Below are 21843 nucleotides of genomic sequence, written 5' to 3'. Positions count from 1 at the left end.
CCTTCTCTTTGCAATAGTTGCAAATATAGATGCTTTAGGACCCCTTGGAAACGACTTTTTATCATTTCGAAGTCCTTATGTCCCATGTCCCTTAACCCACTGGCCAACACCCGATGCTTGATTGTCTGTCCCTAACTGGTGCCTTATGCCGCATTCCCGCTATGAAGCGTCGACCTAACTCTTCCAGTCACTGTACCTTGCCAACAATGAACTTGCACGCAGTTCTCGAAAAGTTCGACAGAGATACCAACGGATAGTGTCGCGTCTTCATCCCCCACGTTAACATCAATGTTACGCACCCAGTTTTAATCGATTTACTTGTCAGATGTCGCGAAGCTCATACCTTCTTGCATAGCAAGGCAAAGAGTGTTGCTTCAGAAGTAGCTTGTTCGTCAGAGAATTTTTTGCTCCATCAAATTTCTCCAACTTCGCCACAACTAGCAGCCGTTTCTCATCCGATCTTTGAGATAATCTGTCTGCTAGACACAACAAAATGTTGAGACGCTCTCTTTCCAGTGCCTCCAAATCCGTTGCTTGCTTCAAATTTCTTCTCTGACAATGGTCCCCAGATCCTTGTTGCTTCAGAACGCCTGCATCTTTTCTGCCAAGAACGAAAGCTATTTCTCTTCTCCTCTCCAAAATTGTCGATCTGTCTCTTCGCGATTATTCCTCTCCATAGATTTCTGTCACATACACAACAGCCCCGAGCTGATTGATTCACCAGTGTTCCTTTGCTTCCGACCCCTTCAGTCTGATGTGACCATATCCTTCTGCTTGCTCCTGGTCGTCACGTCTTCATGCTCACTTTCATGTCTGACCATTTCCTATAATATAAAGCCAATTTACAACCCTTCAGACTATCATCTGTCTGTCGTCCAGGATGATCGATTCACCGCTTCGATCTTGTGAGCTGTCGAATACCTCGATACTTGCTTACCATCATTACTGTACAAGACGATCTTGTCATCCTTCACGCTATCTCTTGACGCCGACCATTAGTGCTCGCCTACGATGTTACCATCCAGTGAGTAAGTCTGGCTGCTCCAGTGCTTCACTCCCTCTAGTTATATATTGATTACAAACTCGAGTTTCCTCTGTAGATGCTCTCCTGTCTTTCCGAGACCGCGCTCTCTTCGTCTTCAGTTGCTTCTTTCTCCTGTCTGCCCACTATAATCTCTCGTCATCTATTTCCTGCCGGTTGATTTGTCCTCTGCATTCTGACGCATAGCCCTTGCTGTCGTTGTCTTCGTCCGATCCAGTCTCTCGTAGATTCCTTGTCACTGCCCCTCCTGCTCTTCAGCCAACACTGATTCACCATAGCTGTCTGTAGTCTCTCTTCACCCACCTCCATCCTTCCTGTCTCGCAGTACGCCTTCTCCTGCCACTGTTCTGCCCCTTATGCTATTGCTAACTATAGTTTCCCTTCTCTGCAAATTTCCCTCGCTTCTCCCTGCCCAACCGCGCTATTCCGCTTGTCACGTACGCCCTCATTTATTATCTGCCAAGCGACTAATAGCTTTTTTCTTCCTCATCTTATCCAGTTTCGTCAATATTGGCTGTCTCTCTCTCGCCTTCTTTCTGCGATTATTCCTTTTTTCATCCCTCTCTCCCTCAGCTAGCTCACTCTGCATCCCCCTCCGAGCCCTCCCTTCGTCTCTTCCATGTCCCCTTCTGATGCCGTGATACCATTTTGTTGTGACGGATGTGAGAATGAACAGATGCGCAAACAGATGAATAAAAGCGATGTAACTACGACACAAATATTTAACGTGGTTCACCCCTAGGGCTATGTCCACGGGCAAAGAGAGATCTTATTATTGGAGGCGATATTGAGCTTACAAAGTGCAAGTTTAGGGTTACTTCGAATACAAGATATATATAGTAGCATCTCGCATCTAAAACCCTAGACTATACGGACTCATGGGCCTAAGCCCACGATCAGATGTAACATCCATAATAACTTGATGCAACGCTCTTGATGCAACCGAGTCGGTATGATGTACGTGATGTAACATCCATCTCCTAGATGTAACATCCAGATTCAAGGCATATCAACACATTAGATGTCTATTCTTTCTCTCAGCAACTCCATTCTGTTGTGGAGTATAAGGACAACTTGCCTGATGTAAAATCCCATGTTGAGATAGGTGGAGCTTGAATGCTTGTCCCGTGTACTCTCCTCCATTATCTGACCTGAAAATCTTTATCTTGGCATTGTAATGGTTAGTTACATAGGACTGAAAGTTCTTAAATGCATCAAGTACCCTATCTTTGGTTGGAATTAAAGTTAACCAGGTGTATTTAGATTTTTCATCAATGAATGTCACATAATACTTATGATTTTCCCTAGATATACAAGGAGCAGTCCACACATATGAATGAATAAGATCAAAACACTTTTCATAAACAGTAGTAGACTTGGGAAAGACAGTTTTACAATGCTTGCCTAAAATACAAGCTTCACAATCATAATTCTCAAAGGAAACACCTGGCAACATCAGTTTTAAAGCCTTATTATGAGGGTGTCCTAGTCTAGCATGCCACAATGCATTTTTACTAAAACTAGAAGCAGAAACAGAAGTGAACGAGCAGCTAATATCAGAAACAGGAGCAAGATCTACAAGTAAATATAAGTCTCCTCTTGCACAAGGTTGTTGATAGCTTGCTTCACCTCAAACACTCTGCTCAAGTTTGATGTATTTCCGTATACCTTCTTCAATGTATCCCACAGCTCTTTGGCAGATTCCCAGTAGCTGTAAGCATCTAGGATCGCCGGCTCAAGGGATGCATGAAGAACAGACATAACAAGCATGTCTTCTTGATGCCACTTCTCAGCCGCATTGCTTGAGGCTTCTCCTTCATCCTCTCCTTGGGTGATGAGCTTTGGAGCTTTTCCTGGTGTGATGTGCTTCCACAGCCCCTGCTTCCCACTGTGGTTCTCACCATCCGAGACTACACCAAGTAGTTGTTTTCCTTGAAACAAACCGCCACTTTCATGTTCATGTTCATCCCACTCTCCATGTTGAATGATGAACTCCTTAGACTTTAGAAACCTTATCTTGAGTTAAATAACTTGTAAGAACCTTCACAGCCACAATCTTCAACCCTCACAACTTCAATAACACACCAAAAACACAACTTGAACTCGGAAAGTACCCAAAATCTCTCAAGAACACTAAAACGATTTCTTCAAAGCTTCAATCTTGAATCTTCAAAGAACCCCTACGAACTCATGTTTCCATTAACCGCTCTGATACCATAACACTTTTAGTATTGTTTAGAGTAATCTGAATATTATGAGATAACATATCTTGCTGTATTAATAGTCTGGGGTGGGAATCATAAGTCCATGATACCATATTTATTTTATTTTGGATATATCTATTTTATTTTCAAAATCAAAAATTAAAATTTTAGACCAACAAAAGGCAAAAGTCACCATTTGATTTTGCATATAAGTTCCCAGTATATCTGAACATTTAAGAATAAAAAGTGTTTATGAAAGATAATCTTGATATAAATATGTAAGTAAATATAATGACTTTTAATTTTAAGTAAATATAATGACTTTTAATTTTAAGTTTGAATATATTATTAATTATACTTTTTTTCTTTTCCTCGCTGTCATAATTATTACTTATTTTATTTAAAATTAATAAAATATTTTTTAATTAAAAAAAAACTAATTTTTGTTGACCAAAACTATTTTAATCCCATCATTAGTCACCTATATCGTATGGAAGTAAACCTCCGGAAAACGAATGTATGTTTCATTCTAAAACAATTACTCGTGGTCATGTTTGCGAGTTATTTCTACTTGTCTTTCGATTTAAGTTTCCTTTTTCTTCATATGGTTTTATAATTTTCTACACACCAAAAATTAGACATGTTTTGATCGCATCAACCATCATCATATAAACCAACATGATCTAACACATAAAACATTTTATTCAACCATGAATACATAATAGTTGATAAATGATAATATACTATTACATTCATTTGATATATTATTCCCAATTTATAAATAAAATAAATTTGATATAAAAAAGATATATCACTCTGTCTTCAAGCAACTATCATAAGCATTGGTCGAATTTCCATACGCGTTACTGCATTCAGCTATTGGCTTATTTCCATCGACCGTAGTAATGTCAATTCTATCTAGAACGATATCTTTGCAACATGTGACTTCGCTGCAATCTATCTTTATAATCTCATCTTGTCGTGATGTTCCATGAAAATCCATGAATGTCACATTGCTAATCGCCACTGCTGATGATTCCTATTAAGTAAAACATATACAAAAAAATAAAAATAAAAATAAACATAACCTAAAGTCTGCTTAGAAATTTTAAACTTTACTGAAAGAAAGAAAATAATTTACCTCTAAGTCGATACGTCCCTTGTCTATATACTGTTGATTGATTATAATTGGATTTTTGGTTTCAGTGAGCATGATATCCTTGAAAACTATATTCCTTGCATATCCTTTTCCATTCTAAACATTAAAATTAAATACAAATAAGTAAAACAAATCTTATCATTATTATAGCACTTTTTTAATTCTTACATAAACAAATATAGTTAAAGATTTATTACCGGCCATGTCTTAATTCTCGCTCCATTGTTCGTCTCATTGAAAGTGCAGTTGGTCACTTGGATGTTCTCAACTGTAGATTCTTCTCCATCTTTTCCTAAACTTCCGACACTATATATAATCATTAACGTAAAGAAAAAAAGTTTGTTATAAAATCTAAAAGTTAATATCTATTTGATGGCATTAACAAAATCACATACAAGTTGAAAAAAAAACTAATCAAAGATATACCTTATTCCATGTCCAGGACCACATCGCATCCTTGCGATGTTAATATTTATACTTCCACTGTTTAAAGCTACACAATCATCTCCTGCAATGTTTTAACATATTGAAATACGAATAACCATATTATACCATTTGAAATTGGAAATTTAGTGATTCGAAAAAGGAAAGATATCTAACTATGTACCAGTTCCAACGATAGTGTCGTATATTTCTACATCAGTTGATGCTGAAATATCAATTCCATCGGTGTTAGGACTATCACCAGGCGCGATAAGTTTTATTTGCGTGATTTTCACTTGTCTGCAATCGTGGATTGAGATATGGTTTCTCGGGCTATCGAATGAGGTTATTCCATTTATTTCAAGATTATTGCAACCTTCAAAATGCAATTGCTACAATAAAAATAAAACCTTTGGCTATGAGCTTTTAGTAGCAGAATTTGAAGTCAATTTAATGGAGAACAACTATATGTACTCACAGTAGGGCGTTTAGAAGCTGGCAAATTGGCCTGGATTGATTGAATATGAGAAAAAACATTAGACCCACATTTTCTGATTATAAATACAGCTAAAAAAATTTCGTTTCTTTTAATATATAAAAAATATTTCACCTCCCAGAAAGATGAACCATGTCCAGTGATTGTTCCTGAACCACGGACCGTTAGACCGATGATTTTATTAAAACAAACCCATTCGTATGACTTAAAGTCTGACCATGCTGCTTTGTTAAGAGGGGCGACAATCTTTCCTTCCAACTGTAAAGTTGATCACAAATACATTCCAAATGAACACATAATTTTTTCAATTAATAAGTTTTCAAATGGATCATAAAATTATAAGTCTGCAGTGTTACCTGAACTTGTACAGATAGAGAGTTACAAGGACCTTGAAACACTAGAGGTTGTAGTAAAAAGGTATTATCTGAAGGAACAAGGAGGGTTTTATTACTCCCACCACTACTACACATAGCTTTCCATGCTTCTACAAACGCCTTTTTCCAGAAAAAAAAAACAAATTTATACAAATTAGTAGATAAATAACTAAATATTTGTAAAACAGTTATGATCTACTTGTAGGAACAAGTAACAATTGAAAATAAATAGTATGGCTTGGTTATTATATTTTTTTGGTTTGACTACAAAAAGTTTTTATACAAGAAAACCGTTACACAAAAACATGGCGTGGCGCCAATCATGGTGGGGAATCATGGCCTTTAGCGCATTTATTTAATGAATAGATTTGCGACTCAAAATTATTTTGTTTGGCTTTTAACAACAAATTATTTTATATCTTAATTTTTAACTTTATAATTAAAATATTATTTCCGGATAACAACACGATATTATAAAAAAATTCATTTTTTAAGAATGTTTTTATTTTTGACAATTTTATTATATTAGTTCATAATCAATTATCTAATATAACATATAAATTTAATATTATTAACACAAAATTTGTTTTTAATTATATAATAAGTTATATATAAAAATTTATTAAGGGTTAACGACATTAATTAGTTTAACAATTTTAAGATGAGAGATCAAATACGAAAAATCACTTCGCAAATAATAGTATAGATTCTAAAATTGTTTATACTGCAAGAAAATTATATCATAATTTCAGTTTCATGATTTTGTTTTGTAAAATAAACATGATTCTAAACTTTATAGGCTTAGCTTCTCTTGATACAGCTCAAAATGAAGAGTTGTGTTATAATTTTTTTTTAAATTGAATATACTACAATGGAAAAATCGAGATAATGTTTTGCAATATTATACCTCTGAATCATCGGTAGTACCATCTCCCTTAGCACCAAATTTAAGGACATCATAGACTTGACCATTTAAAATTCCAAAATTTACTAACGTCAACACAAACACAACACGTACTATGATTTCCTAGAACATCCAAAAACAAGGTCAGATGGAAATAAAAATATTAAGTAAAAGAGAAACTATATATATTTGACATCATATGTACCATTATGTGAGGATGATACGATGATTTCATTAACAAAAGAAAAAGATGTTGATATCAGATGATTGATTGTAAGTTATTGTGTCTATGTATGTGTTGTTTATGACATATTTATATACTTACAAATCATAGATCTAGTTCTGAAAATCGCATATAGGGGATGCACTAAATCCAATTAGATGATTAGACTTAGATGTAAATCTTTTCAAAAATTAAGAAATATATTCCATAATAATAATCAAGAATATAAGTTGCGAGCGAGGTAAAAATACATAAACAGAAAAAAATCAAAAGTAAAATTAGATTGGATGTATATTACAATCAGAATGCATTAACCTAATGATATTTTTACAATCATCATTTATATGTAACTTAATGGAGATTGACATCGAAAATATACATATTTATATTTTAATAATTTTTACACTTTAATATATAGATTATTATTTAAGATAAAGATAAAATTAAATTATTTGATAGCCCATTTTATTCTTATACTGGCTTTACTTTCTAGCGTATAAAGTATTTTGCAAGTTAAAAAATAATTGCAAAGTTTCTTGATGTATAGTACAATTTGCAAGTAATAACATTATAAGATTATGTGTTCAAAAAAAACTAAAACATTACAAGATTTATTTAGTGTGTGGGATTAAATTTCTTTATTAGTAATACATAACAAAGGGAACATATGGTGTTAAAAAAAAAGGAACATATGTTTGCATGTTTCTTGGGATTTTCTCATTTTGGGTACCATTTCATCAATCTTCTTACAACTTAAATACTAGTAACAAAATAGTTGCAGATTAAGAACAAGATATTACTTTTGTCTGAACTGCATAATCTGATTAAAAAAAGATTGACTGGTTCTTTTGTCCATCCATTGAGTTATATAGAGAAAATAATGGCAAAGTTTGTAAAGCAATAAGAACTAAGAAGAATACTAAATGATTGATAATGTTGATCTAGATTGAAATTGTGCTTAGATAAGTCTGTGTGGTAGTGACTGATCTGTGTAACCATGGTTGTGCATGGGGTTCATACGCGTTACACAGTGATTGTGAAAGAAAAGAAAACAAAGTTGTGTTGGGTCTCTTACAAAATCACCATAAAACCATATACATAGTCGCAAGAAAACGCTTAAAAGAAACAAATTCACAAGAACCTATCAGTTTCATTGATTCTCTAAACAGTATAATTTTTTTACATATATGTTCTATGTGACAGTACTGCTTGATAATATTATTATATACAATAATATAAGCACAGCAACAAATTAAGGAATACATACATGGGTTGTTCAAGAACTAAACCCAAGCATAGAGAGTGATGAAATATACAAATTCATGGCTTAGGAATGGCTTTATCTGTTGAAATATACAAATTCATGAGATGCATAGAACCTTTATTAATTACTTTATGGCTTAGGAATGGCTTTATCTGTTGTAGAACATAGTGTTGAACCTAAAGCATGGTTGTTTATGTAGCGGCTAGGAGCAGAGTTGAAGCGAAATCCCTTTGGCAGACAATCATTCATCGCTCCACCGTGAAGTTTGCCTTGCTCGCTACCGCTTGTGTAAAATGTATTCAAGCTCGTGTGGCCTGACTTATTGGATACCCTTAATGGTCTAGATGCATTGACAAAGGTCGTTTGGGGAGAAAAAGATAAAAGAAATATGTAGAGCAACACGATGAAGGAAATGTAACTCGGCATTTATGTGTGTTTGTGTGTTAAGCTATCAACCGTTGCTCTGAAATGTTTGTGTTCATAGGACATGAAGGGGAAGATATATATAGGTCTATGTGTGTGTGTGTGTGTGTGTGTGTTTGCTGAGGTGTTTGTATTGACCAAGATACGTATGTGTATCCTTGCGTGGTCAGCGTTGGGAAAGAACAACTCACATATAACACTTTTTGATAATGCTCGTGCTTCTTATAACTCCAAACCTTCTCCCAACTTTGATTTTCCAAGTCAAAGTACCACGTCATTGTTTAACATTTTTTCAACCTATTGGATTTTAACGTAAACTACTCCATTAAAAGTTGGCAGAAATATTATTACATACAAAAATAAAAATAGTTAATTATGCTTTGTGTGCAATAATACATAGTACATAACTAAAACATTGGTTAGTTAGAAGAAAAAATAAAACGTTTTTCCCCTTAGATTAAGCTAGTGTGCTTTGTAAAGATGTTTGTGACACATACACATATTTTATTAACATTGTTCTATAGTTTTCTCCGAAAATCATTCTATCTCTTTTTATTCATATTTTTTTTTTTTTTTTTTGTAAAACCTGAGACTTTCATTAAACTTAAACATTGTTTAGAGCCCATAGGGCTTGTTTAGCAACATTATCGGCCCAAACATTAGCCGTACGATTAATAAATGAAAAAGAGATTGACTTAAATGAAGGAAGCAGAGAGTAGATATCTCTAAGCACACCGAAGATCTCAAGCTTGTTCTCCCTCTTCTTGATCGTATTCATGAGGATTTGAGAGTCAGAGAGTATTGAGACTGCATCGAGGCCGTGAGAGAGGGCAAAGTTTATGGCAGTTATTACCGCCAAGGTTTCCGCCATGAGGGGCGAGGAGACCGAAGTCAGGCTCGCTGAGTGCTGCGTTTTCGAGATCCGATCATCAATGATCCAACCAAGCCCTGCTTCACCCGTTGATGGATTCCATGCCGCATCGGTGTAGATAGACATGAGTCCAGCAGTATTAGGATTTGGTTCGACTCTGATCACCGGGATCATCGGTTTTGGGGATGGGCACGGTTGCGCCCTTATCCATTCTTTCGCTTCTGTAATCGCCTTCAAGATTGTCTCTTTGGGAGTTAGGAGTCGTTTTTCAAACAGGAGCAAATTTCTTGCTTTCCACAGGGACCAAACTATCCAGGCTGCAAGGGTTCCAGGTCCAATCCCCACTGGTGGGAGGGAGGGTAACATCCTAGCCTTTTCCCAACCCTCAATGGTCGTAGCGGCGTCTTGTGGGTTGAAATGGCCTGCAAGTGGAGCCAACTCCCAGACTTGTACCGCAAAGGGGCAGTGGAAAAGAAGGTGCGCGACTGATTCTTCTGTATTGCAACGCTTACAGAGAGTAGATATCGGTATGTTTCTGATAGCGAATTGTTCTCCTACTGGTAGAGCTCCATGTAGGGATTTCCATAGAAAGATCTTAATCTTTTCCGTTGTTTTGATGTTCCATACAGACGCGAGCCACTTGACTGTATCCACTGGCGTTGTAGGAGTTGAAGGAGTTGAGTTGGCCTCTGTTTCCGTTGCAGCTAAGTATCCAGAACGTGTGGAAAATTCTCCAGAGGGGTTCTTTAACCAGACTAACTCATCAGATCTCCCTAACCTACTAGGTCTGATCTTTAAAATTTGTTCTTTGTGGAAAGGGAGCACCTGTTCAAGTTTCTCAACATCCCAATCAGTGCTTCCAGGGAGGAATAGGTCAGAGACTTTGAGATGTTGGAGGTGTTCCGGAGCCGGCCCAAACGGTCTTACTTGTTCACAATGTGAGAGCCATGGCTCTGACCATATCTCTATGCTTTCCCCCGATCCTACCATCCATCCCAGTTGGTTCTTGAGAAGGTCTCTTCCCATGAGTACGCCTCTCCAGCCATGTGAGGAGGAGGAAGGTGCTTGACACCTTAGGAAGGTTTCAGATTGGCAGTATTTCCCCAAAAGGCACCGAGCCAGGAGACACGTAGGGTTCTTCAGGATACGCCAGCCAATCTTTGCTAAGAGGGCGTCATTGAAAGTGGTAACATCCTTAAACCCGAGCCCCCCTTTGCTTTTTGGCTTTGCCATTTTGTCCCACGCTACCCATGAAATCTTTTTCTTTCCAGGTTCCGAGTCCCACCAAAATCTTGTGAGTGTTGATTGGATGTTGGCGCAGACAGATTGCGGGAGTTTAAAGCAAGACATGGAGTGGGAGGACATTGGAGCTAGGACACTCTTTGTCATAACCATTTTACCCGCCGTTGAGAGAAATTTAGAAGACCAGCTGACTGCTCTTTGATGGATCCTGTCCACCACAGAGGCAAACAAATCCTTCTTTTTACGACCAAAGTGCTCAGGAAGCCCTAGGTATTTTCCCACACCTCCCTCCTTTTCAATTCCCAGCACGTCTTTCATCAGTGCACGAGTACTTGGGTTTGTTCTTTTGGAGAAGAAAATTGATGACTTCTGCTTATTGATAAGTTGTCCTGAGACTGATTCATATGTTGCGAGGAGAGTCTTTAAGGCTTCCGCATTCTTTTTATTTGCCTTGCAGAAAAACATTGTGTCATCGGCAAATAGAAGATGATTGAGGCTGGGGCAGTTTGATGCAATAGAGATTCCTTTCATGCGACCAGTGGATTGAGCCTCAGCGCATAGACCCGTCAGGACTTCAGAGCAAAGGATGAACAGGTATGGCGAGAGCGGGTCACCCTGCCTTATTCCTCTCCCTGGTTTCACATAGCCTCTTGTAGCTCCATTGATAATGAAAGTATAGGTCACCGTACTTATACATTGTATAATCCAGTTGATAACCATAGGATGAAAGTTCAATTTACTCAGCACCATTTGTATGAAGTCCCACTCTAGCCTGTCGTAGGCTTTACTCATATCAGTCTTTATAGCCATAGAGAATTGCTTATCTGCTTTAGAGTTCTTTAGGTAGTGGAGAACCTCGTGAGTGATAAGAACGTTGTCTGATATTGCTCGTTTTGGAACAAATGCAGATTGCGTTTCCGAGATGAGTTTTTGGAGTATTGGTTGGAGACGCCTTGAGAGGAGCTTGGATATAGTTTTGTAGTAGACATTGCACAAAGCAATGGGCCTGTAATCCGCTGTGGTCTTAGCTCCAGTTCCCTTCGGGATTAGTCTCACATGGGTTTCGTTTATGGTTCTCGGCATGTTACCGGACTTAAAGAAATCCTGAACCTCCTGGATTATATCTCTCCCCACCACTTCCCAATTTGACTGAAAGAAGCAGGCCGAGAAGCCGTCTGGCCCTGGGGCTTTCTCTGGGTGGATAGAGAATAACACCTCTTTGATTTCCTCTGCTGAAGGTATTGCCTTGAGCTTTTCATTCTGCTCGTTGGTAACACAAGGTTTAATTGCCTTTGATATTTTCTATTTTATTATATTTTATGTAAGAAACTCTCTAAAATATATATTATGATGCTCTAAATATTTCGGATTATTCAATGGTTATCAAATCATATAATTTCATATTTTATTAAATTATTGCAATATTAAAAGATCCCTTTTGGGGCAAAAAGGTAATAGTAATATCTAATACTATTATGATAGAGAGGATATAACTGAAAAAATATCTTACGTTCCGACATATAAATGAAACAACGGATTAAGAAAATAGTTGGAAGAGTGGGAGAATCTAATTGTACACCTAATTCGATCCTAAAGGCCAATCTGAAGTCTGAACACGAAAGAAAAGTCGACACGTGTTAGATCATGCTATTAGATCTTCTACTGGTATTACAACTACGTAATCTGAAATCTAACCAATCAGAGAGCACCATCTGGATGCTTGACGACACATGCTGATGCCTGATGTCGGTCCGTTTACCGGTTAGATGAGTGACTTGTCCTATACTGCCACTTGTCCCAATTGCCTCAGTTACAAGCTTTGGATTGTATTCCTTCGAGGTTTTTTTTCTGGAAGAGCTTTTGAGATATTTTGCTCGAGAAAAACCCTTAAAGATCTATTCCAAATTTGCATCCAGATTAGTGCAACGTCTTAACCACATCAAATTTAATTGGTTGTGTTTACTGGCAAAAAAAGTCATGTACAAAACGGGGTAACTAAATCTATAGTCTATAAAGACTTGAGAACACAAGTGTTTTCATAGGCTGAATTAATGTATTCGTGAATCGTGACATGCTATAATGTTATGTGGCGTAGGAAATGTTTCTGAACCCAATTTTCCTAGAGGGAATGTTAGTATCAGCAAAGAGCTTAATGCCAAACATTATGTAACGATTGCTTAATTTTCTAACAGTCAAAAGCCCTTGATTAGGTTATACATACATTCTAAGACTTTTCGCCTTGCGTTTTTGTGATGGGGTTATCAAACTGAAAGAAGTATTCCAAAGTTTTTCTACAGTCTTGAGAAATTTTTACGTATTGGATTATATTATGCTAGAAAATATTAAAAATAACAACTCAGATTCTTAATCTCACACCACGTTTAATCGCTCGACCAACAGACAAACTGCTTGTAAGTTTCAAATTATTTGAACCAAGAGCCATGTGAAAAGAAGAAAGTTAAGCGTAAACTTGTCCATTTTAAATTCGATTCATGTTTGAAATTAAATTGCTAAAAACACATTTATCCATATTATAAGAACATGATTCTCAAGGTGATTAGATGTTAATTACTAATAAAGTTATAGATGATATTTTCACCTTAGACATTCATGTATATATTATCATTATTTTGTATAGTCCGACAACTTCAGTCAATTTGATGCAACCTTTCTATAAAGCAACTTTCCGACTCCCAGAATATTAATTCAAGCTAGCTTGATATCTTTTTTTTTTTTATGCTAAGAATGTTAATATCATTATAAATTAAGAAAGGAGCTTACAAAAGTAGCAGCAGTCCTAAGAAAAACATACTTCCAAGGCAAAAAGAAGCCAGCTTGATATCTTAACCTCCAAATATAACAGAAACAACCACAAACTCTTCCCTTAGGTATATATTTTGGCCGAGTATCCTTCCTGACTTTTGTATATTTCATATTTATTTCTGACTTGAGAATTAAAGTACACTCACTGCAAGAAAATAGTGGTATTGCAACATATTTTTTGCAATGTTAACTTTTGTTGCGGTTTGGTAACACATTTTACAATACTTTTGCAATGATTTATGCATATCGACAATTTATTGCAAATTCACTGTAAAATAGCAACGAATTTTCTCCCTGCAATTTTTCGTTATCAGTTTGCTACTTTTTAACTACATATAAATATTTTCTTGCAAAATTTGCTATAAATCAATACTATTAAAACATAAGACCCTTTTTTGAGGTGACCTTGAAGTTTTGACGTATTTACAATTTCATGCCACTGGTTTATTTTTAATCTATGTTTTTAATCAAATGTTTTTATTTTTTAAAGGAAATTACAGATAACCATCTCCTAATTCTCTGCCCTTTTTGTCTAATATTATAACAGTGTCACTGCTTTTATTTAAATATTAATGTTATTAATTTAAACTAAAAATAAATTATTCTCTTAAGGGATAATTTGAAAAATATACCATTTATGATTTAGAAGTTGAAAAATACATTTATTTTTTAATTGTTTTGAAAACTACACTTTCCTACATGTGAAAAGACATTTTTATCTTAATGTTAATTAAAACTAAAAAAATAAAGTAATTGAAAATTGAAACTACTACGTTTGAGATAGGTATATATATTCCTCAATCATACGATTCTGTTAGCATTTTATATTAGATCTATATTTATACTTTAATTTGATATACGTTCAATCTATGATTGAATTATAGATTATATTTTGATAGATTTTCTACCATGATCATTACTGTTTTTTCGTATGTATTTGCCATACCCAGATTTAGGTTTCCAAGAACCTCATTAATTTTGAAGAATTCTGTACGATTGAAATATTATTATGTTTACTTTTCTATTCGTCCATCTTTACAGTGGTGGTTGTTATTTATTTAGTTTAAACTTTAGAATTTGATGCAATGTAAAGCAAACATTTGATTCTGTTTGTTTAAGTTATTTCATCACACATGAAATATATATGCAGTTCAAAAACAAAGTAATAGAAAAATAAAGGAAAAAAAGAGATCTAATAGTTTCAAATCAAAGAAAATAATACCAGACATTTAACGATGCAAAGTGGAGAAGATACGCTTTATAATTTGAGTAGTGTTTCAAAAAGTGTTTAAAAAAGCTTTGATTAAAATTGGAGAACAAGAAAAAGAGTGGTGGTGACGTCTCAATTGCATAGGTAAAAACTATTTCTGTTTTTTTTCATTAAAATTATCAATGTAGATATTAAGATAATTATAAACACTAGAGCCTTTCCCGGGCTACGTCCGAGTTTATTTTCATTAATTTTAAAATAGTATGTTAGTATATTTAAAGATATAGTATATACCGGAAACTATGATAAATATAAATTACTAAAATAAAATTTAATTATTAGAATACAAACAGAAATAATTATAAAATATATTATATTATCACAGTAAAAAAAAGGTTCTCAATCATTTTAAATTTTGATTTCGTAACTCCTCTGTTCATTATATCTTTCTGATTCGTACTGTATAATTAGTGGCTAATAGTTTAAGTTCTTACCAAATAAACTAAACTTTCTAGAAGTATGCATGAAAAATAAAATGGGGTTGCTGAAATTTTTTTCCAAATTTAAAAAAGTTAGATACAATAAATAGTTTCTTTTGTAAATACCTTGATAATAAGTAAAAAGATAATTTCTTATTGAGTATTTTTCTGAAATTTTATAAATGTTGAAAAAATATAATAGTTTTCAAAGGTGATTGGTAAGTACTCTGAATGCTTTCCGTACTTTTTCACAATTAATCTAATTTACCAATCATGCTTTAAGAAAACAATTTAAAGGTACAATTCAAAAGTTAAACTGAAAATAGATTGGCTATGAAAATCATTTTTTTAAGAACTTATATTTAGTGCTTTGAAAGTTATTGATATAAATCTACATCAATAGATTATACAGCTACAACATTTTGTTTTTACAAATTTACAGCTTATATTCTAAAGCAAATAATTAAGTTTACAGCTACAAAAACTAAATATCTCCACTAAATATGATTTTCCTTTTGTCTTTCTCTGCTAAATATTATCTTTTAAAATATTATTCGTTTTCATGAGATTCATGTTTTTCATCATCGATTTCCAAGAATAAAGATAAAAGATATTATAGATATAGATATTAGATACGTGAATTCTCCTATTGACTCCCATTAAGGGAAAAAAATACATGTTACATTCGAAATAGTCTATTTACATATAAATCAAAGATTATTTTCATTTATATAAATCAGTTTCATCGAGGAATACTCATAGAGAAAATGTATGTACAATAGTTGAGAGATATGAAAGAGAACCTTTCGATTTCAGTTCCCATATCAATAGCCATGTTCTTGAGTTCGCCGAGTAGATCACTTAGATCTGCAAGCCCATCGTCCTGCTTTGCTTTCTCCATCTGTTAATACAGCAGACACAACATGATTCTTAGATATACTGGCAAACAAAAACAGAACATGTGAGATCACAGATCCACACCTCTATTTTCTGATAAGCATCAGCGGATTCAGGGAGAGGTTCATTGGTTCTTGAATCTGGTTTAGGTAGCTTGTTCAGCCCCAGCTTTTCTCTAGTCTCTAAGTTGTTAACTCTTCTCTTAGGGGATTCACCTTCTCAGAAGAACAAAAAAAATGGAGGAGTTAGGTGAAGTAACAAAGCAAAAGAGATTCATTTCTTAAGAAGAGGCATACCTCTAGTTATGACAGGACCGGTTATAGACCAATGAGAATACATTTATATTGCACCCTATCAATATTCAATGAATTTTTACCCGGTTTAGGGTACAATAATATATACACTTATATTCAATTTCTATCATTCCGTCACTTTCTCTAAAGAATCAGACCATCAATTTACCATTCTACACTTCCACTATGTATATATTTTTTGTGATGAATGAAAACACTATCAACTTTTTATAACATTCGTTTTCATGGGAATCTCAAGCCTGCATCTTCACATTGACTAAAACACACACTCAACTCAAACAAAATACGACTCCACCATTGAAAAAAAAACCAGTAAAGACTATACATAGAGAGATTTGAAGACTCTCAACCAAAATCACACACGCAAATGTTATTGTTTTGGGGTTTGGACTTTTTCATAAGCTTGCCTACCAAAGATGAAATCACTCTCTTTATCATAAGATACTGATACTGTCGCTATCTAATACCATCAATCAGTATTTTCTTCGATAAAGAAAGAGAGGAGATATCAAATCTTACAAAGAGCAAGGAAGTTTGACTGTGTCCATTAGTCATCACCAAAGTACTTCTCTTCAGCGTCAAGGCCAACCTCTCGAAGCCAATGATCATCAAGATTCTCGTCATTGTCTATCTTTGTGTAATCCAAATGCTCATGATCTTCTCCTGATAAAAACTTCTGCTGCATGATAGATGTGAACTGTTCCATCATCTCTTGCATCTCCTCCGGTGGTAAGACTGTTCCCTGCTTGTTCTCTGCTCCACCAGCCTGAAAATAATCGAAGGAGCTAAAATGTAAAAAAAGGGTTTTGCACCACAGTTGAATAAACAAACATACACAGCAAGAAACACGTTACCTCTGCAAGGCTTGAGCTAGCTCCTGTCTGCTTTTCCTCCTCTTCTTCTTCGTCTTCTGTTTCCACTTCTTCTTGTTCTGATTCCTCTTCTGACTCCTCCATGTTCTCATTACCAACCCAATCACACTCAGCAACACCTAACCTCTGCTGCTCTTCTCTAATCCTAGAAACCAACGCAGCCTCCTCTGCCATCTCATCAGAGTCTCTGACCAACGTTCTCCAGGCCTAGCCATGTTCCTACTCATCTAATCCTGAAACTTCCCGACATACTCGTGGTGTAGATAGGGCTCTCTGTCTCTCATAGCGTCCTCCGAGAAATACTGTCCTTCTGATACAAGCTTGTTCAAGTAGGCCAGTCTCCTATTCCTCACAGCTACGGACCTCGATTTCAGCTCCCCTGAGGTTGGACTTATCTTCTTCCTCAGGTTTTTCAAGTGCCAATCAACCTCGTAGTCATGTTTCAGAGCATCAAAGGCTAGCAATTCGTCTAGACTCAGCTGTGATCCATAACGCTCTGAGATCAAATCAAAAAGGATAAAACTCAGGCAATTAATCTAAATTCAACTGTGATCTACAAACGCTCTGAACAAAAGCAAACAACCAAAACTGCATTAGGGTTTATTCAGTCTAAAATCGCGTAACGAACTCGACAATGATATTTCAAGGACGATGAATACAAACGATTCGGCATCTATATGAAGAAGTTCGTGTTGCAATCGAGAGTTTACCAAGGAAAACGGCGGGATCGCGACGGAGAAGGTCTAGGAGGATGGATTTGCGTTGGTCGGAAGATGCAGTGGTTGATTGGACGGCACGTGGGAAGTATAGGCCTTCGAGAGAGGAAAGCCTCGCCGCGATATCTTCAGCCGCCGCGTCTTTCATTACTGTTCCTTCCATCTTCTTCTCTCCCGTTACGGTTGCTTCTCCTCTCCACCGGAATCTATAACCTGTAATTTTCGCACTCAAGTGCTGGCTGGGTCTCGTGAGAAGACCTTCGCGGTGTTAATCTGATACGAAATCATAAAGAAGAAATTGATTGATCGTGGAGTATTGATTATGCAGAAGTAGATCAATCAAACTGAATCACTGTGGTATCAAGCGAAGAAGACGAAGAGGTAGAGCCGTAAATCTCGAGACTTCCGTCTCGTAACTCAATAATCTGACGTGTTTTAATGAAATCTGACGTGTTTTAATGAAATGTTGTGATTGGATGATTTAATTGTCCTACGTGGACACACTCTCTGATGCTCATACAACTCTTTTAATATAGTATAGATTTAAATTGGATAATTAAGTCATTTCATAATATATAAGTGTATTTTTCTAAAAATCTAAAAACTGATGTAGATTTCAAAATATAATCTTATTGGAAGGTATTTTTCCAAATTTTCCGTTCTCTTAATCTATTCCACAGCGTTACATTTTAGGTATTTTTTTATCAAATGGAAATAAAATAAAAAGTAGATTTTCGTTGGGAAAAAAAATAATGGCTTTTTGGCATTTTTCTTTTGTCAAATATTTACTATAAGAAGTTGCCAAAGCTATTCTTCTCAGATCTCTATTCTCTTCTTCGTCATTTTTAGATTCAGCTGGTTAGTTATATAGCAAAGAACTCAGGAACTATTATTGAATAGCAAGACTATCGAAAATGTTATTATATAACAAAGACTAACTGTTATTATCAATAACAACTGATCTCATGAGTCTGGCAGGCCTGAGCATTTCGGGTATCGGTTCGATTCGGTTCGGGTATTTCGGGTTTCGGGTAGTTCGGATAGGGGCAAGAGTATCCATTTAGTACTTGACCTATTTTCGGTTCGGTTCGGTTCGGATAGTTTCGGGTTCGGTTCGGTTCGGATAGTAAATGTAGGAACCGGAAAATATCCGGAAAAAGTTCGGTTCTCATTTGGATCCGGTTCGGGTTCGGATAGTTCGGGTAGTTCGGATAATTTGGATAAAATATCGGTTATTTACGGTAAAATATCAAATAATTAGGATGATTTAGATAAAAAATTTGGATATTTCGGATTACTTTGGATATTTTGGATAAAACTATCCGGATAGTTTCGGATACTTTCGGGTAGTTTGGATACTTTATAATAATTTAGTTATATTCAACTATTTTCAGATATTTTTAATAGAATTTTAAATTAAAAATATATATTTAGTGATGTTATATGTATATATAATTAATATTTTTATATATTCGGGTACCCGTTCGGTTCTCGGTTCGGTTCCGGTTCGGTTCGGTTATTTCGGATATAAAAATATAGGAACCGTTCGGGTATTTGAGGGTATTAGTCTAGTTCCGGTTTCGAGTATTTCGGTTCGGTTTCGGTTCGGTTCTTCGGTTCCGGTTATTTTGCCCAGGCCTACGGTCTGGGTGTTATTTTTATAGCAAAGATAAAAAAAATAGATTTGGTTGTTTGCGGAAGAAAGAAAGTCTCCAACTTTTGAAACTTTTATTGAATAGCATGACTATATTTAATATAAAGTTTTACATCTTGCTGTTGTTTTTTTTTTTTGATAATCCAGGGGTTCCCCACTTACGTGGGTCATTCCCCTGGGTCCGGTTAGGCAGCGGTCCACTTCACCCGGGAGGGCTTTACCTGGGCTGGGGACAAGGTCCAACACCCAGTACCGCATTTGGTGACATAATGGACAGTTCGCCTCCGCTTGGCGTCGAACCCGTGAGCATGACAATTGGCCCACAGGATCCTTACCAAGTGAGCTACCTCATCCCGTCTACGTCTTGCTGTTGTTGTACGGATGATTTAACTAGGCATGGTTTTTTCATTTGTTTTTTTTTTTATTTTATTTTAAAATGCATGAGCCGATTGCTCTACTCAACTTATATCGATAGAAGTGTTTTGAGATCTTATGTATTTGCTCATGCCAAACATTTGAGATCTTATGTTTTATAAATTAAGACACCTCAAAAATTTATGCTTACAAGAGAAACTTAGCCATATATATATGTACTTTCATTGTTACTATTTCAATATTTAGAGTTTAAAATTTAGGTTTATGTTTATTATTTGAATAAAACATAAAAATATGAGTATAAATATTGTGAATATAGCAAGAAAACATATGAGTAATATTGTAAAGTTATATTCAAAAAAATTCAGAATGACATGTCGTGTATGTTAACCATTTTAGGTTGTGGAAAAAATACTGTTAAATAATTAATATGGAAAAAATGTACTTCAACTTTTTTTGTCACCGTATATGATTTCATTTGTTACTTACATCTCTTGAATATAGCAAGTGAAATCTGATATTTAAGATATAAAATATTTTACTGAATCAGTTTACAAATGATTAAATATATTTTAAAAAGGACCAAAAATCGTTTAAAAAGAAAATTGTACAAAAGTAATATTATGAGGTATTTTAAAGAAAATAATAAGAATGATCATGTTTTAGTAAGATATATATTAAAATACGGATAGAAAAACTTATAAGATGTTAGTTGTGGACATATTATCCGAAACCTGAAAAATAACTGGAATATAATCAAAACTGGACATACATTTATAGGAACTCGAAAGGTTCATATTTCTCTAAATCCAAAAAACTAAATTAAAATCTAAAACTGAACGGGTACCGAATATTTAAAATATAATAAAACGTTAATATATATATATATATATATATATATATAATTTATATATAAAATATCCAAAACCCGAATTACATGAATTACCTAATTGTTTGTTTTTCCGGACTCAGGTTTTTTGGCTTTTTTCGAGATTTTTGGCCTTAAACATGTATCTTAAATACTTTTTCTAATTTGGCTCACTTTGGTTTATATGAAAAAATAATAAATCGACTCGAATCCAACATTATCCGAACCAATCTGATTCGAAAAATGTATGCTTTCTAAACGGGTCCTAAACACCCCAACCTCAATAACTTGAAAACTGAATAACCAAAACCGACACAAACCTAAAACACGTATGCACATCACTATGAAACGTTAAATAAATCACTCTCAGTTATAGATGTCAAAACTCAAATATTAAAATTCAAACCAATATTTGTAGTAATTTTTCAATTAAAAAATTTAATCAAAATGTTATCCCGCGTTTTGAAATCGCGGGTCATAGTATTCAATTATAATGACACAAGGATTTTTGGCATATAAATTAAGATTTAGAGTGACACACGTTAGAAAATATGTGATACCTTTATCACTACATCTGCAACATCTTAATATGCCTCTCTGAAACATTTATTTTTGATTTTAAAATAACTAATATTGTAGATAATTATTTAAAATTGCATGTGAACAAGTTCATAAAAATTAAAACTTACATTGATATTAAAACGTCTTATCCAAACTATACTCTAGCATAACCTTTTATTTATATAAACTGAACAAGAAAATGTATCGATTCTAAAATCCAATAATTCCAAAACCAGAAAACCATGATTTAAACTATCTAAACTTAATTGTTATCGAAAAATTAATTTATATTTTGACCTTTTCTGAAGTGTTAATTTCAAATTATTATTTGGTTAAGTTTAAACTAAACACACAAATTAGATTTTTTTCTCAAAAAAAAAACACAAATTAGATATAAATAACTTGGTGCATATCTCGTCTTTTTCCCACTTTTTAAACTTCTTAAAATT

The 21843-nt window shown here is 34.7% G+C and overlaps 1 pseudogene; it reads right to left on the bottom strand.

Moving 5' to 3' along the window:
• Positions 1 to 15763: 15763 nt before the first annotated feature.
• Positions 15764 to 18361, bottom strand: LOC106410797 (annotated as a pseudogene).
• Between the last annotated feature and the right edge of the window lie 3482 nt (positions 18362 to 21843).

The sequence above is a fragment of the Brassica napus genome, chromosome C8, assembly GCF_020379485.1.
Source record: "Brassica napus cultivar Da-Ae chromosome C8, Da-Ae, whole genome shotgun sequence".
Taxonomy (NCBI): Eukaryota; Viridiplantae; Streptophyta; class Magnoliopsida; order Brassicales; family Brassicaceae; genus Brassica; species Brassica napus.
Note: the sequence above shows the minus strand (reverse complement) of the source record. Positions and strands in the feature narration are given on the sequence as shown.